The sequence below is a fragment of the Staurois parvus genome, unplaced genomic scaffold (assembly GCF_062004578.1).
Source record: "Staurois parvus isolate SC_StPar_1 unplaced genomic scaffold, SC_StPar_1.0 ptg000191l, whole genome shotgun sequence".
In the NCBI taxonomy this organism is placed as follows: domain Eukaryota; kingdom Metazoa; phylum Chordata; class Amphibia; order Anura; family Ranidae; genus Staurois; species Staurois parvus.
In genome coordinates, this window is record NW_028317987.1 from 8,149,223 (window position 1) to 8,164,794 (window position 15,572).

Genomic DNA, 15,572 nt, shown 5'->3' on the forward strand with positions numbered 1-15,572 from the left:
CTACTGCAACTCCCTCCTCACCGGCCTACCCCAGTGCAGGCTCTCCCCGCTTCAGACCATTCTGAACTCAGCTCCACCTCACCAACCGCTCCACCTCTGCCACCCCCCTCTGCCTCTCCCTCCACTGGCTCCCGATTGCCCAACGCATCAAATTCAAACTACTCACTCTGACCTACAAAGCCATTCACAACAATGCCCCTGACTACCTCACCGACCTGATTTCCAGGTACCGCCCTACCCGTACCCTTCGCTGCTCACAGGACCTCCTTCTGTCCTGCTCCCTGGTCTCCTCCTCCCACACACGTCTGCAGGACTTCTCCAGGTCCTCCCCCATCCTCTGGAACTCACTACCCCAATCCATCAGACTGTCACCTTCCCTCCTCACCTTCAGGCGCTCCCTGAAAACCCATCTCTTCAGGGAAGCCTATCCCACCTTCACCTAACAGCCGATCTCCTTCATTCCTCCTACCACTCCATCCCCCACAGCCACTTCCTCCTGTACCACTACCCCCTCCCTCCTAGATTGTAAGCTCCTAAGAGTAGGGCCCTCTAACCCCTCGTGTGCTGTTTGTAGTTGCTGTAATGTTTCATGTATTGTCCCCCCTCTATTGTACAGCGCTGAGCAAACCCTTTGGCGCTATATAAACTCCATGTAATAATAATAATAATGTTTTACTGAAATTTGGCATTTCCTAGATCTTTGTGATAATATTTTGTGACATAAAAATTGGAACTGCCGCTATTTTATTCTCTAAAGTCTCTACTTTCAGAAAATCGATATTTTGGGGGTTTTGTGTCATCTTCAGGATAAAATGATTTTTTAAACGTGCAAAAAATGCAAAAACGGCTCTGAGAGTGAAAGGAAGAAAGGATAAGCCGGACACTCCCCTTTCCTGAGGAGCAGCCAATCGGTACTCATTACACTGCAAGGTCTCTCCCCTCCCTGCTAGTCCCCGGGTGCAGTGCTGGAGACAGGCGGGGGAGGGGGAGATAAACAGAACAATGTTACACATATTACACATTTAAGTTGCTATAAAGCCCCTTTCATTTTTTAAACCCCCCAACATTCCTAAAAGAGCCTCAGATTTATATACATTTGTTGTAAATAGGAAATTACATCTTATTACCTCCTCTGCTGCCACTTCCACCAACGTCTCCTCTATACTTCTTCCCGCCTCACCTCTCAGCTGGAACTTCCTGTCTGTGCCTGACATCACTTCCTGTCTGTACCTGACATCACTTCCTGTCTGTACCTGACATCACTTCCTGTCTGCATTCCATAGAGACTTCCTGTGTGAGTATAGGTGAGATCCCCACCTTGTGGAGTTCAGAGGAACTGCAGCCCCGAGATCCATCCCATAATCCCCCTTCCTGTATAATATGTACCTTACAGGGATACTACGGGAGATGAAACATTACTGAATAAAGGAAGAAGAAATAAATGTAACTCTTATGTAACCAACTGTTCAACAAACATCTCTTATTACATATAGAAAAGTCTTACAAACACAGAACACAAAATACAAATGTATAGCTAATGAGAGCGATCCCGCCAAACCTGATCCTTCTGGGGGGGACAATGCAAAAATATATATCAATCCACTCATAATGACATCATCTCCTGGGAGTGTCTGCACATCCATCCATTTCATACACATTTCATTGTCTCAGCAGATCTCCTGCAGCCTATTAGCTCCCATTTCCCTCTCTATGTCTCAGCGGATCTCCTGCAGCCTATTAGCACCCATTTCCCTCTCTATGTGTCAGCGGATCTCCTGCAGCCTATTAGCTCCCATTTCCCTCTCTATGTCTCAGCAGATCTCCTGCAGCCTATTAGCACCCATTTCCCTCTCTATGTCGCAGCAGATCTCCTGCAGCCTATTAGCTCCCATTTCCCTCTCTATGTCTCGGCAGATCTCCTGCAGCCTATTAGCTCCCATTTCCCTCTCTATGTCTCAGCAGATCTCCTGCAGCCTATTAGCACCCATTTCCCTCTCTATATCTCAGCGGATCTCCTGCAGCCTATTAGCACCCATTTCCCTCTCTATGTCGCAGCAGATCTCCTGCAGCCTATTAGCTCCCATTTCCATCTCTATGTCTCAGCAGATCTCCCGCAGCCTGTTAGCTCCCATTTCCCTCTCTACGTCTCAGCGGATCTCCCGCAGCCTATTAGCACCCATTTCCCTCTCTATGTCTCAGCGGATCTCCTGCAGCCTATTAGCACCCATTTCCCTCTCTATGTGTCAGCGGATCTCCTGCAGCCTATTAGCTCCCATTTCCCTCTCTACGTCTCAGCGGATCTCCTGCAGCCTATTAGCTCCCATTTCCCTCTCTATGTCTCAGCAGATCTCCTGCAGCCTATTAGCACCCATTTCCCTCTCTATGTCTCAGCGGATCTCCTGCAGCCTATTAGCACCCATTTCCATTTCTATGTCTCGGCACATCTTCTGCAGCCTATTAGCACCCATTTCCCTTCCTATGTCTCGGCAGATCTCCTGCAGCCTATTAGCACCCATTTCCCTCTCTATGTCTCGGCAGATCTCCTGCAGCCTATTAGCACCCATTTCCCTCTCTATGTCTCAGCGGATCTCCTGCAGCCTATTAGTGCCCATTTCCCTTTCTATGTCTCGGCAGATCTCCTGCAGCCTATTAGCACCCATTTCCCTCTCTATGTCTCAGCGGATCTCCCGCAGCCTGTTAGCTCCCATTTCCCTCTCTACATCTCAGCAGATCTCCTGCAGCCTATTAGCTCCCATTTCCCTTTCTATGTCTCAGCAGATCTCCTGCAGCCTATTAGCTCCCATTTCCCTCTCTATGTCTCAGCAGATCTCCTGCAGCCTATTAGCTCCCATTTCCCTCTCTATGTCTCAGCGGATCTCCTGCAGCCTATTAGCACCCATTTCCCTCTCTATGTGTCAGCGGATCTCCTGCAGCCTATTAGCTCCCATTTCCCTCTCTATGTCTCAGCAGATCTCCTGCAGCCTATTAGCACCCATTTCCCTCTCTATGTCGCAGCAGATCTCCTGCAGCCTATTAGCTCCCATTTCCCTCTCTATGTCTCAGCAGATCTCCTGCAGCCTATTAGCTCCCATTTCCCTCTCTATGTCTCAGCAGATCTCCTGCAGCCTATTAGCTCCCATTTCCCTCTCTATGTCTCGGCAGATCTCCTGCAGCCTATTAGCTCCCATTTCCCTCTCTATGTCTCAGCGGATCTCCTGCAGCCTATTAGCACCCATTTCCATCTCTATGTCTCAGCAGATCTCCCGCAGCCTGTTAGCTCCCATTTCCCTCTCTACGTCTCAGCGGATCTCCCGCAGCCTATTAGCACCCATTTCCCTCTCTACGTCTCAGCAGATCTCCCGCAGCCTTTTAGCACCCATTTCTCTCTCTATGTCTCAGCAGATCTCCCGCAGCCTATTAGCACCCATTTCCCTCTCTATGTCTCAGCGATTCTCCCGCAGCCTGTTAGCTCCCATTTCCCTCTCTATGTCTCAGCGGATCTCCTGCAGCCTATTAGCTCCCATTTCCCTCTCTATGTCTCAGCAGATCTCCTGCAGCCTATTAGCTCCCATTTCCTTCTCTATGTCTCAGCAGATCTCCTGCAGCCTATTAGCACCCATTTCTCTCTCTATGTCTCAGCGGATCTCCTGCAGCCTATTAGCTCCCATTTCCCTTTATATGTCTCAGCAGATCTCCTGCAGCCTATTAGCTCCCATTTCCCTCTCTATGTCTCAGCGGATCTCCTGCAGCCTATTAGCGCCCATTTCACTCTCTATGTCTCGGCTGATCTCCTGCAGCCTATTAGCTCCCATTTCCCTCTCGACGTCTCAGCGGATCTCCTGCAGCCTATTAGCTCCTATTTCCCTTTATATGTCTCAGCAGATCTCCTGCAGCCTATTAGCACCCATTTCCCTTTCTATGTCTCAGCGGATCTCCTGCAGCCTATTAGCTCCCATTTCCCTTTATATGTCTCAGCAGATCTCCTGCAGCCTATTAGCTCCCATTTCCCTCTCTATGTCTCAGCGGATCTCCTGCAGCCTATTAGTGCCCATTTCCCTTTCTATGTCTCGGCAGATCTCCTGCAGCCTATTAGCACCCATTTCCCTCTCTATGTCTCAGGTGATCTCCTGCAGCCTATTAGCTCCCATTTCTCTCTCTATGTCTCAGCGGATCCCCTGCTGCCTGTTAGCACCCATTTCTCTCTCTACGTCTCAGCGGATCTCCTGCAGCCTATTAGCACCCATTTCTCTTTATATGTCTCAGCAGATCTCCTGCAGCCTATTAGCTCCCATTTCCCTTCCTATGTCTCGGCAGATCTCCTGCAGCCTATTAGCACGCATTTCCCTCTCTATGTCTCAGCAGATCTCCTGCAGCCTATTAGCACCCATTTCCCTCTCTATGTCGCAGCAGATCTCCTGCAGCCTATTAGCTCCCATTTCCCTCTCTATGTCTCGGCAGATCTCCTGCAGCCTATTAGCTCCCATTTCCCTCTCTATGTCTCAGCATATCTCCTGCAGCCTATTAGCTCCCATTTCCCTCTCTATGTCTCAGCGGATCTCCTGCAGCCTATTAGCACCCATTTCCCTCTCTACGTCTCAGCGGATCTCCTGCAGCCTATTAGCACCCATTTCCCTTCCTATGTCTCGGCAGATCTCCTGCAGCCTATTAGCACCCATTTCCCTCTCTATGTCGCAGCAGATCTCCTGCAGCCTATTAGCTCCCATTTCCCTCTCTATGTCTCGGCAGATCTCCTGCAGCCTATTAGCTCCCATTTCCCTCTCTATGTCTCAGCATATCTCCTGCAGCCTATTAGCACCCATTTCCCTCTCTATATCTCAGCGGATCTCCTGCAGCCTATTAGCACCCATTTCCCTTCCTATGTCTCGGCAGATCTCCTGCAGCCTATTAGCTCCCATTTCCCTCTCTATGTCTCAGCAGATCTCCCGCAGCCTGTTAGCTCCCATTTCCCTCTCTACGTCTCAGCGGATCTCCCGCAGCCTATTAGCACCCATTTCCCTCTCTACGTCTCAGCAGATCTCCCGCAGCCTTTTAGCACCCATTTCTCTCTCTATGTCTCAGCAGATCTCCCGCAGCCTATTAGCTCCCATTTCCCTCTCTACGTCTCAGCGGATCTCCTGCAGCCTATTAGCTCCCATTTCCCTCTCTATGTCTCAGCGGATCTCCTGCAGCCTATTAGCTCCCATTTCCCTCTCTATGTCTCAGCAGATCTCCTGCAGCCTATTAGCGCCCATTTCCCTTTCTATGTCTCAGCAGATCTCCTGCAGCCTATTAGCACCCATTTCCCTCTCTATATCTCAGCAGATCTCCTGCAGCCTATTAGCTTCCATTTCCCTCTCTATGTCTCAGCGGATCTCCTGCAGCCTATTAGCACCCATTTCCCTTTCTATGTCTCGGCAGATCTCCCGCAGCCTGTTAGCTCCCATTTCCCTCTCGACGTCTCAGCGGATCTCCTGCAGCCTATTAGCTCCTATTTCCCTTTATATGTCTCAGCAGATCTCCTGCAGCCTATTAGCTCCCATTTCCCTTTCTATGTCTCAGCAGATCTCCTGCAGCCTATTAGCTCCCATTTCCCTCTCTATGTCTCAGCGGATCTCCTGCAGCCTATTAGCTCCCATTTCCCTCTCTATGTCTCAGCGGATCTCCTGCAGCCTATTAGCTCCCATTTCCCTCTCTATGTCTCAGCAGATCTCCTGCAGCCTATTAGCACCCATTTCCCTTTATATGTCTCAGCAGATCTCCTGCAGCCTATTAGCTCCCATTTCCCTTTCTATGTCTCAGCAGATCTCCTGCAGCCTATTAGCTCCCATTTCCCTCTCTATGTCTCAGCAGATCTACTGCAGCCTATTAGCTCCCATTTCCCTTTCTATGTCTCAGCGGATCTCCTGCAGCCTATTAGCTCCCATTTCCCTCTCTATGTCTCAGCAGATCTCCTGCAGCCTATTAGCTCCCATTTCCTTCTCTATGTCTCAGCAGATCTCCTGCAGCCTATTAGCACCCATTTCTCTCTCTATGTCTCAGCGGATCTCCTGCAGCCTATTAGCTCCCATTTCCCTTTATATGTCTCAGCAGATCTCCTGCAGCCTATTAGCTCCCATTTCCCTCTCTATGTCTCAGCGGATCTCCTGCAGCCTATTAGCTCCAATTTCTCTCTCTATGTCTCAGCGGATCCCCTGCTGCCTGTTAGCTCCCATTTCTCTCTCTATGTCTCAGCGGATCTCCTGCAGCCTATTAGCGCCCATTTCCCTTTCTATGTCTCGGCAGATCTCCTGCAGCCTATTAGCACCCATTTCCCTCTCTATGTCTCAGCGGATCTCCTGCAGCCTATTAGCACCCATTTCCCTCTCTATGTCTCAGCGGATCTCCTGCAGCCTATTAGCACCCATTTCCCTCTCTATGTCTCAGCGGATCTCCCGCAGCCTGTTAGCTCCCATTTCCCTCTCTACGTCTCAGCGGATCTCCTGCAGCCTATTAGCACCCATTTCCCTTTATATGTCTCAGCGGATCTCCTGCAGCCTATTAGCGCCCATTTCCCTCTCTACGTCTCAGCAGATCTCCTGCAGCCTATTAGCTCCCATTTCCCTCTCTATGTCTCAGCGGATCTCCTGCAGCCTATTAGCTCCCATTTCCCTCTCTATGTCTCAGCAGATCTCCTGCAGCCTATTAGCTCCCATTTCCCTCTCTATGTCTCAGCAGATCTCCTGCAGCCTATTAGCACCCATTTCTCTCTCTATGTCTCAGCGGATCTCCCGCAGCCTATTAGCACCCATTTCCCTCTCTATGTCTCAGCGGATCTACCGCAGCCTGTTAGCTCCCATTTCCCTCTCTACGTCTCAGCGGATCTCCTGCAGCCTATTAGCTCCCATTTCCCTCTCTATGTCTCAGCGGATCTCCTGCAGCCTATTAGCTCCCATTTCCCTCTCTATGTCTCAGCGGATCTCCTGCAGCCTATTAGCGCCCATTTCCCTCTCTATGTCTCAGCGGATCTCCTGCAGCCTATTAGCTCCCATTTCCCTCTCTATGTCTCAGCGGATCTCCTGCAGCCTATTAGCTCCCATTTCCCTCTCTATTTCTCAGCAGATCTCCTTCAGCCTATTAGCTCCCATTTCCCTCTCTATGTCTCAGCAGATCTCCTGCAGCCTGACTGCCCGGGGGAGGGATTTTGGCCCCTCTGATTTTGCAGTAAATGTGATTGCATTAGTCCCGTTGATTTTCGTATTTCCATGTAATAAAAGGTGTCACATGATGTCGGGTTCCCCTTTCTCTCCTCCATGAGTGTGTATTTAGAGGCGGAGCTCCTGCTGGAATGGCAGTCGGAGGCGGAGTCTAGGAGGGAGACTGACAGAACCCGCAGCAGACTTGCAGGAGTGAGCGAGGAGGATCCGGTTCCTTTACCATCGGAGATGAGGAGAGTGTGAAGGATGTTTGTGACTCTGGGAGCTGAAAAGCTGGGAGTCCTATTGGTGTGGTGAGGGGGAAGCACTACTAGGGGGCGCCCTCACCATCCCGTGTACAAGAGGTGGAAGAAGGTGTGGCTACACTACAGCCGCCATGTTTGGAGGGCGGAGCACCTTCACACCTTATCAACTTTTCACTGATTGGTGGACTTTTGGAGTAAAATAAGTGGATTGAAGTAGATGCAAAGTGGAAGCGGTGGACTTGCAGAGAACACTATACTGAGCACACAATATTGTCTGTCTCCATGGATTTGAGATGATTTTCTATAGCAGCAAATCTGATGAGAGGAATGAAGTGGGTGTAAAGTGGAAGCAGTGGATCTGCAGGGAGCAGCATCTTGAGCACACAATATTGTCTGTCTCCATGGATTTACACAGGATTTGAGATGACTTCCTATAGCAGCAAATCTGATGAGATGAATGAAGTGGGTGTAAAGTGGAAGCAGTGGATCTGCAGGGAGCAGCATCTTGAGCACAAAGCACTTTATGTTGTGGATGATTTGCACACGGTTCAGTTTCCTTCATTTATTGATAAACCCCATAAGACCAATGAAGTGGGTGTAAAGTGGAAGCAGTGGATGTGCAGAGAATAGGATTTGGAGCCCCGAGCTCTTTATCTCTGAATGTCTCCACATATTTGTAGTGTATTTGTGATGATTTCTGTGCACACACAATAGGACAGCGCTGTGACACATAATGCTCTTCTAGATGACAGGGAATCCTTCCCTTTGTTACAGCAGCAGTCCGCTAGAAGGTTTTTGTAGGTTTGGAGTTGTTACACATAGCGCGGGTTTTATCCATTTATAGTGATGACATCATTGCCCAAATCTGGGGGTCACCAGCCATTTCCACCCTTTACTCCCAGCTGGGGGGCTTTGTATCCATATACCAGATGTTCTACAGGACTAAATCTGCAATCAATGTTACTGCAAAATCAAAGGGGCCAAAACCCCTCCCCCGAGCAGTCATATATTTCTGTCCCCCTTGGTGGGAGTGGAGGTGACCCCTCTATAAGGATCTACAGTCCATACACACCCAGCACAAGGCCGGGGTCACACTACCAGACGCTTCTCGGGGCTGCAGTTCCTCTGAGCTCCACAAGGTGGTGATCTCACTTCTACCCAGACAGGAAGTCTCTATGGAAAACAGGAAGTGATGTCAGGTACAGACAGGAAGTGATGTCAGGTACAGACAGGAAGTGATGTCAAGTACAGACAGGAAGTGATGTCAGGTACAGACAGGAAGTGATGTCAGATACAGACAGGACATTTTAGGGGAGAGGTAAATCAGGAGGAAGCAGAGAGTTGACATTCCTGGATGTGGCGGCAGAGGAGGTAATATATAGATGAACCCCTTCAGGGGGAGGAGTTGACAATATATCTTACTCACAAAGCTGGCCTACATTATTATTATTATTATTATTATTATACAGTATTTATAAAGCGCCAATAGTTGGCTCAGCGCTGTACATTACAAAGGGGGACAGAACATGTGACAGAACAATACCAATACAATGCAAAACATGAGGGGATCGAGGGCCCTACTCCTTGGAGCTTACAATCTAGGAGGGAGGGGATGGTGGCACAGGAGGAGATAGCTGTGGGGGATGGAGTGGTAGGAAGAGTGGAGGAGGTCGGCAAGTTAGCAGGGGGTGGGGTAGGCTTCCCTGAAGAGATGGGTTTTCAGGGTGCGCCTAAAGGAGAGGAGAGTAGGTGATAATCTGATGGGTTGGGGCAGGGAGTTCCAGAGGATGGGTGACACCCTGGAGAAGTCCTGGAGGCGGGCATGGGAGGAGGAGACCAGGGAACTAGAGAGAAGGAGGACTTGTGAGGAGCGGAGTGTGCGTGTTGGGTGGTACTTGGATATTAGGTCAGAGATGTAGTTTGGGGCAGTATGGTGGACGGCTTTGTACGTCAGTGTTAGGATTTTGAATTTGATCCGTTGCGCAATCGGAAGCCAGTGGAGGGATTGGCAGAGGGGGGTGGAGGACACTGAATGGAGGCCAGTGGAGGGATTGGCAGAGGGGGATGGAGGACACTGAGCGTAGGCCAGTGGAGGGATTGGCAGAGGGGGGTGGAGGACACTGAGTGGAGGCCAGTGGAGGGATTGGCAGAGGGGGGGTGGCAGAAATGGAGCGGTTGGAAAGGTGAATGAGTCTGGCAGCCGTATTCAGGATGGACTGAAGCGGGGATAGCCAGCGGCGAGGCAGGCCAGTGAGGAGGGAGTTGCAGTAGTCGAGTCGTGATATGATGAGGGAGTGGATGAGCTGTTTAGTGGTTTCTGGGGTTAGGAACGTGCGGATTTTGGCGATGTTGCGGAGGTGGAGTCTGCATGTTGCGGAGGTGGAGTCTGCATGTTGCGGAGGTGGAGTCTGCACGAGTTTGTTAAAGATTGGACTTGGGGCTGGAAGGATAGGTTGGAGTCCAGAATGACACCAAGTACTCTGGCCTGTGGGGCGGGTTTGATGGTGGCGTTGTTGGATGTGATGGAGAAGTCGATGGGGGTGGGGTCCAGGCTGGGGGGAAGACAAGAAACTCGGTTTTGGAGAGGTTCAGTGTAAGGAAGTGGAGTGACATCCAGTCTGATATGTCGCTCAGTAGGTGTGTGATTCGGGCGGAGACCGAGGGGGTGAGGTGAGGGATTGATAGATTTGTGTGTCGTCGGCATAGAGGTGGTAGTTGAAGCCGTGAGAGTGTATCAGTTGGCCAAGGGAGGAAGTGTAGATGGAGAAGAGAAGGGGCCCGAGGACAGAGCCTTGAGGGACCCCAACAGAGAGGGGGAGTGAGGGGGAGGTGGTAGCATTATAGGTAACGCTGAAAGAGCGTTGTGACAGGTAGGATGAGAGCCAGGAGAGAGCAGAATCTCTGAGGCCGAGGGAGTGTAGTTTTTTGAGGAGGAGGGGGTGGTCGACTGTGTGGAAGGCCGCAGAGAGGTCAAGGAGTAGGAGCACTGAATAGTGGCCATTAGCTTTGGCGGTTAGAAGGTCGTTGGAGAGTGTGAGTAAGGCAGTTTCGGTGGAGTGTAGGGGACGGAAGCCGGACTGTAGGGAATCGAGGAGGTTGTTGTCGTTGAGGTGAGAGCATAGGCGGGTGTAGACTAGGCGCTCGAGGAGTTTAGATGTAAGTGGGAGCAGGGAGATGGGTCTGAGGTTGTTCAGGTCATTGGGGTCCAGGGAGGGCTTTTTAAGTATGGGGGTGATGTGTGCATGTTTCAGAGGGGAGGGGAAAGTGCCGGAGGAGAGGGAGAGATTAAAGATGTGGGTGAGGGAGCGTAGGATGGAGGGGGAGGGAGGTCGTAGGAGTTGTGAGGGGATAGGGTCGAGGGGGCAGGTGGTGAGGTGGGCATCAGAGAGGATCTTGGAGACTTCCTCGATGGTAGTAAGGTCAAAGGTGCAGAGTGTTGGGGGAGCTTCAGTATGAGGAATGTAGGGTGGGGTGGGAGTGGAGGTCAGAGCAGTGGTGGGGCCGTGGGAGAGGGGTGATGAGGGGGTAGCTGAGTGAGGGGGAACGGGGTTGGAGGGAGTTTGAGCAGTGACGAAGTCCCTGCGGGTAATGTCGAGGGGGAGGGGGGATGAGGGGATATCTGTGTGAGAGGGGACGGGTTGAGAGGGCGTGTGAGTTGCGGCGATGTCCTTGCGAATTGTGTCAATCTTGTTTTTGAAGTGATTGGCAATCTCAAGGGCAGTGAGTGAGGTGCTGGGTGGAGGTGGGGGTGGAGAGAGTAGAGAGTTGAAGGTGGAGAAGAGTCAGCAAGGATTGGAGGAGAGGGCCTTGATGAGGGTCAGGAGGTAGGCTTGTTTGGCTGCGTGGAGGGAGGAGGTGTAGGTGTGGAAGGCAGATTTGTAGCAGGTGAAGGCTTGTTGGGATTTGGTTTTGCGCCATAGTCGCTCCAGGGCACGACTGCGTCGTTTGAGGGTTTTGGTGTGATCAGTCTGCCAGGGCTGGAGCGGTCGGGGTCTGATGTTGCGTGTGGTTAAAGGCGCTAGTGAATCAAGGGCTGCTGACAGCGCGTTGTTGTAGGCAGTCATAGCCAAGTTGGGGCAGGACAGGGGGAGGATGCTGTCGTGGAGTTGATCAGCTGCGCAGTGGAGGGGGGCAGGGTTAAGGTTGCTGAGGTTACGGCTGGTAGTAGTGTGACATTTGGAGGGGTAGGCGTTGGAGGACGAGGAGACAGAGAAGGTGATCAGGTTGCATCATAGAGCTGAGTTTATGTAAAGGGGTTTAGACCCACTTTGAGGGCGCCATGTAAGTGTTTCCTCTGCTCTTGGGGTTATTCACGGTTGGAATCCCCTGAAAGCAGCCTGAGTGTAAAAGTGAGTTATATTGCTTCCGGTCTCAGGATTTGCTGTTCTCTGGATTCACCGAACGTATACCTGTTGTTCATGTTTATTACTTCCCATAGAGGTCTTACAGTAAAGCTGATCTCTGTGTTTATTATACCGTGTGTGCTTTTCATTGGTCCTTGTACTTCACTATTGTCAGGGGTGTCAGTTGGGGCTGAGACAGTTCTTGGGGTTGGGAGGCAGAGTGGTGGAGTGAACAAACTTACCCCCTTTGGGGGGATCGCTACACTTATAGAGGGGTCACCTCCACTCCCACCAAGGGGGACAGAAATATATGACTGCCTAGTCCAGCCTTTCTCAGTCAGGGGTTCCTCCAAAGGTTTCTCGGGGTTCCTTCAGCAATGAACAATCCCTGTGTGAATCTGTCAGATTACAAGTCCCCATTATCTGGGTAAGGGGGTGTCAATCATCGCACGTCGCTGACATTTACAGATCTAGAGAAGAGTTTTAAATTGCCAACAAATTACATTTCCCTCCCAGATTCCTTTTTACACTCAGCCGATGCGGGGCCGCTGCATTTTTCAAAGCCCTGCTTGTCACATTTTTAGTGCAGGTTTGGCGTGGTAAAAAAAAAGCCACACAAAAAATGCACCTCCCCATTGAAATCAATGGAAAACATGGCAAACCACATCAAAAATGCACCTGCCTTGTGTTTTTGGTGCAGTTTGTGAGTCACATGCATTGAGTGCACTTGTTGGGGTCAAAGAACAGCCTCATTCACTTCAATGGGTCACATTCAGCAGGAGCTACACCCATCAAAAGTGACATCTTGGGAAAATTCCTGCTGTGACTGCGAAGACAACCATCACTACTGGGATATGTGTAGACACTGCCCACTGCCTCTGCAGATATAGGGGGCAGTAAAAGTTCAGCTCAACTGTGAGGGCTAACAATATAAAGGAAAACTCTGCTTCAAAACTAAACAAGTGTGGGGTTCCCCTTTAATATCCATACCAGACCCTCATCCAACATTAGGAGAAGTATGAAGATGAAGGGGAACTCCACTTAAAAATGAACTAATGATAACACGGTGTTATCTTATTGACAAATGGTGGGTCCCCCATATACCCCAGTAATGGTTGGCTCCCCCGAACTCCATTGTAATGGTGGGTTCCCCCACACACCCCAGCAATGGTGCCCCCCCGCGCACACACCCTGGTAATGGTGAGCCCTCCCGCACACACCCAGGTTATGGTGGATTCCTCAATACATATAAGTAATAGTAGATCCCCCTACATAGCCCAGCAATGGGGTTTTTCCCCACACACCCTGGTAAAGGTAGGTCCCCCCACACACCCCTGCCATGGGCCCATTAGCACACCTAGGATTGACACAGGGGGTGATGCCAGTTAGAGGGGTGGGATTTCCACTTCCCATGGTGAACATTCACTCCTGGATTTCTCCCTCCTGGAGTGAGCATTCATTCATGGATCTCCCCTTCCTTTAGTGAATGTTCGCTCCTGGATACCCCTTCCTTCAGTGAACATTGACTGGTGGATATCAGAGGATGGGGAGATGTCAGAGGTCCATCAGCTTCATCAGATGACAGGAGAGACATCAGAAGTCCATCAGCTTTATCTGAGAATGGGGAGACATCAAAATGTCCATCAGCTTCATTGTAGAACAAGGGAGTCATCAGAGGTCCATCAGCTTCATCAGAGGATAGGCACACATCAGAGGTCCATTAGCCTCATTGGAGATGGGAGACATCAGAGGTCCATTAGCTTCATCAGAGGACAGAGGAGAAATCAAAGGTCTATCAGCTTCATCAGAGGACAGGGGAGACATCAGAGGTCCATCAGCCTCATTGGAGACAGGGGAGACATCAGAGTTCCATCAGCTTCATCAGAGTAGAGGAGAAATCAGAGGTCTATCAGCTTCATCAGAGGACAGGGGAGACATCAGAGGTCCATCAGCTTCATCAGAGGACAGGGGAGACATCAGAGGTCCATCAGCTTCATCGTAGCACAAGGGAGACATCAGAGTTCCATTAGCTTTATCAGAGGACAGAGGAGAAATCAGAGGTCTATCAGCTTCATCAGAGAACAGGGGAGACATCAGAGGTCCATCAGCTTCATCGTAGGACAAGGGAGACATCAGAGTTCCATCAGCTTTACTGGAGGACAGGGGAGTCATCAGAGGTCCATCAACTTCATCAGAGGATAGGGGAGACATCAGAGGTCCATCAACTTCATCAGAAGACAGGGGAGACATCAGAGGTCCATCAGCTTCATCGTAGGACAAGGAAGACATCTGAGGTCCATCAGCTTTATTGGATGACAGAGGAGTCATCAGAGGTTGTCACAGATCCCACCCACATGCACACACCCACAGCCACTAGCTAACAGAGGCGTGCATGTCTGGCCATGACTTGGTGTAAAGAGGGAATGAGGGGGACTTATTTTGTCACAGCCCGCACTACCTCTCCTCTCATATTAGGACACATGCAGTCTAAGACCCTGATGTTTTGGTATCGGACCCCTGAGGTTCTCCATGATCATAACCTGAATGTTTCTTCTGTTTGCTGGTGTTGTGGGACGGAAACTGACACTCTTTTCCACATTTTTTGGGATTGCCGGTCCATTGCGCCCTTTTGGAGGAGGTCCTTACCCCATTGTGGTTACTTCTGCGGGCTCCTGTTCCTTTTGAGCCCATTTACTTTCTGTTGGGTCTACTTTTTTCAGGTCTCTCTAAATGTGCGAGGAAACTTTCCACCTACATGAGGGCAGCCAGGAGAACCATTCCCATGCATTGGCTGTCTTCTATGTCCCCCATGTTACCGGCACTGATGAAGGTCAGAGCAGAAATGAGAAAGTTGGAGTACCTACCTGCTTTACACCCTGCTACTGTCCCTGCGCTGGAGGCAGTTCAGGACCCACGGGACACCTATGACACCGATCTGTCTGCTCCGATCGTTTGTGATTGATGGCCATGTCACTGTTTTGTATTGACATTGTATGTTCTTATGTACCTCTCATCGATGAGCTGCTTTATCAGCCTTCTCTCCCTCTCTGCTTTTATTTTACATTTACCTTTGTGACTGCTTGTTGTAATATGTGACATAGAGATGGAAATGGGTGCTAATAGGCTGCAGGAGATCTGCTGAGACATAGAGAGGGAAATGGGAGCTAATAGGCTGCAGGAGATCTGCTGAGACATAGAGAGGGAAATGGGAGCTAATAGGCTGCAGGAGATCTGCTGAGACATAGAGATGGAAATGGGTGCTAATAGGCTGCAGGAGATCCGCTGAGACATAGAAAGGGAAATGGGAGCTAATAGGCTGCAGGAGATCTGCCGAGACATAGAGAGGGAAATGGGTGCTAATAGGCTGCAGGAGATCTGCCGAGACATAGAAAGGGAAATGGGTGCTAATAGGCTGCCGGAAATCTGCCGAGACATAGAGAGGGAAATGGGAGCTAATAGGCTGCAGGAGATCCGCTGAGACATAGAGAGGGAAATGGGTGCTAACAGGCTGCAGGAGATCTGCTGAGACATAGAAAGGGAAATGGGAGCTAATAGGCTGCAGGAGATCTGCTGAGACATAGAGAGGGAAATGGGTGCTAATAGGCTGCAGGAGATCCGCTGAGACAATGAAATGTGTATGAAATGGATGGATGTGCAGACACTCCCAGAAGATGATGTCATTATGAGTGGATATATATTTTTGCATTGTCCCCCCCAGAATGATCAGGTTTGGCGGGATCGCTCTCATTAGCTATACATTTGTATTTTGTGTTCTGTGTTTGTAAGACTTT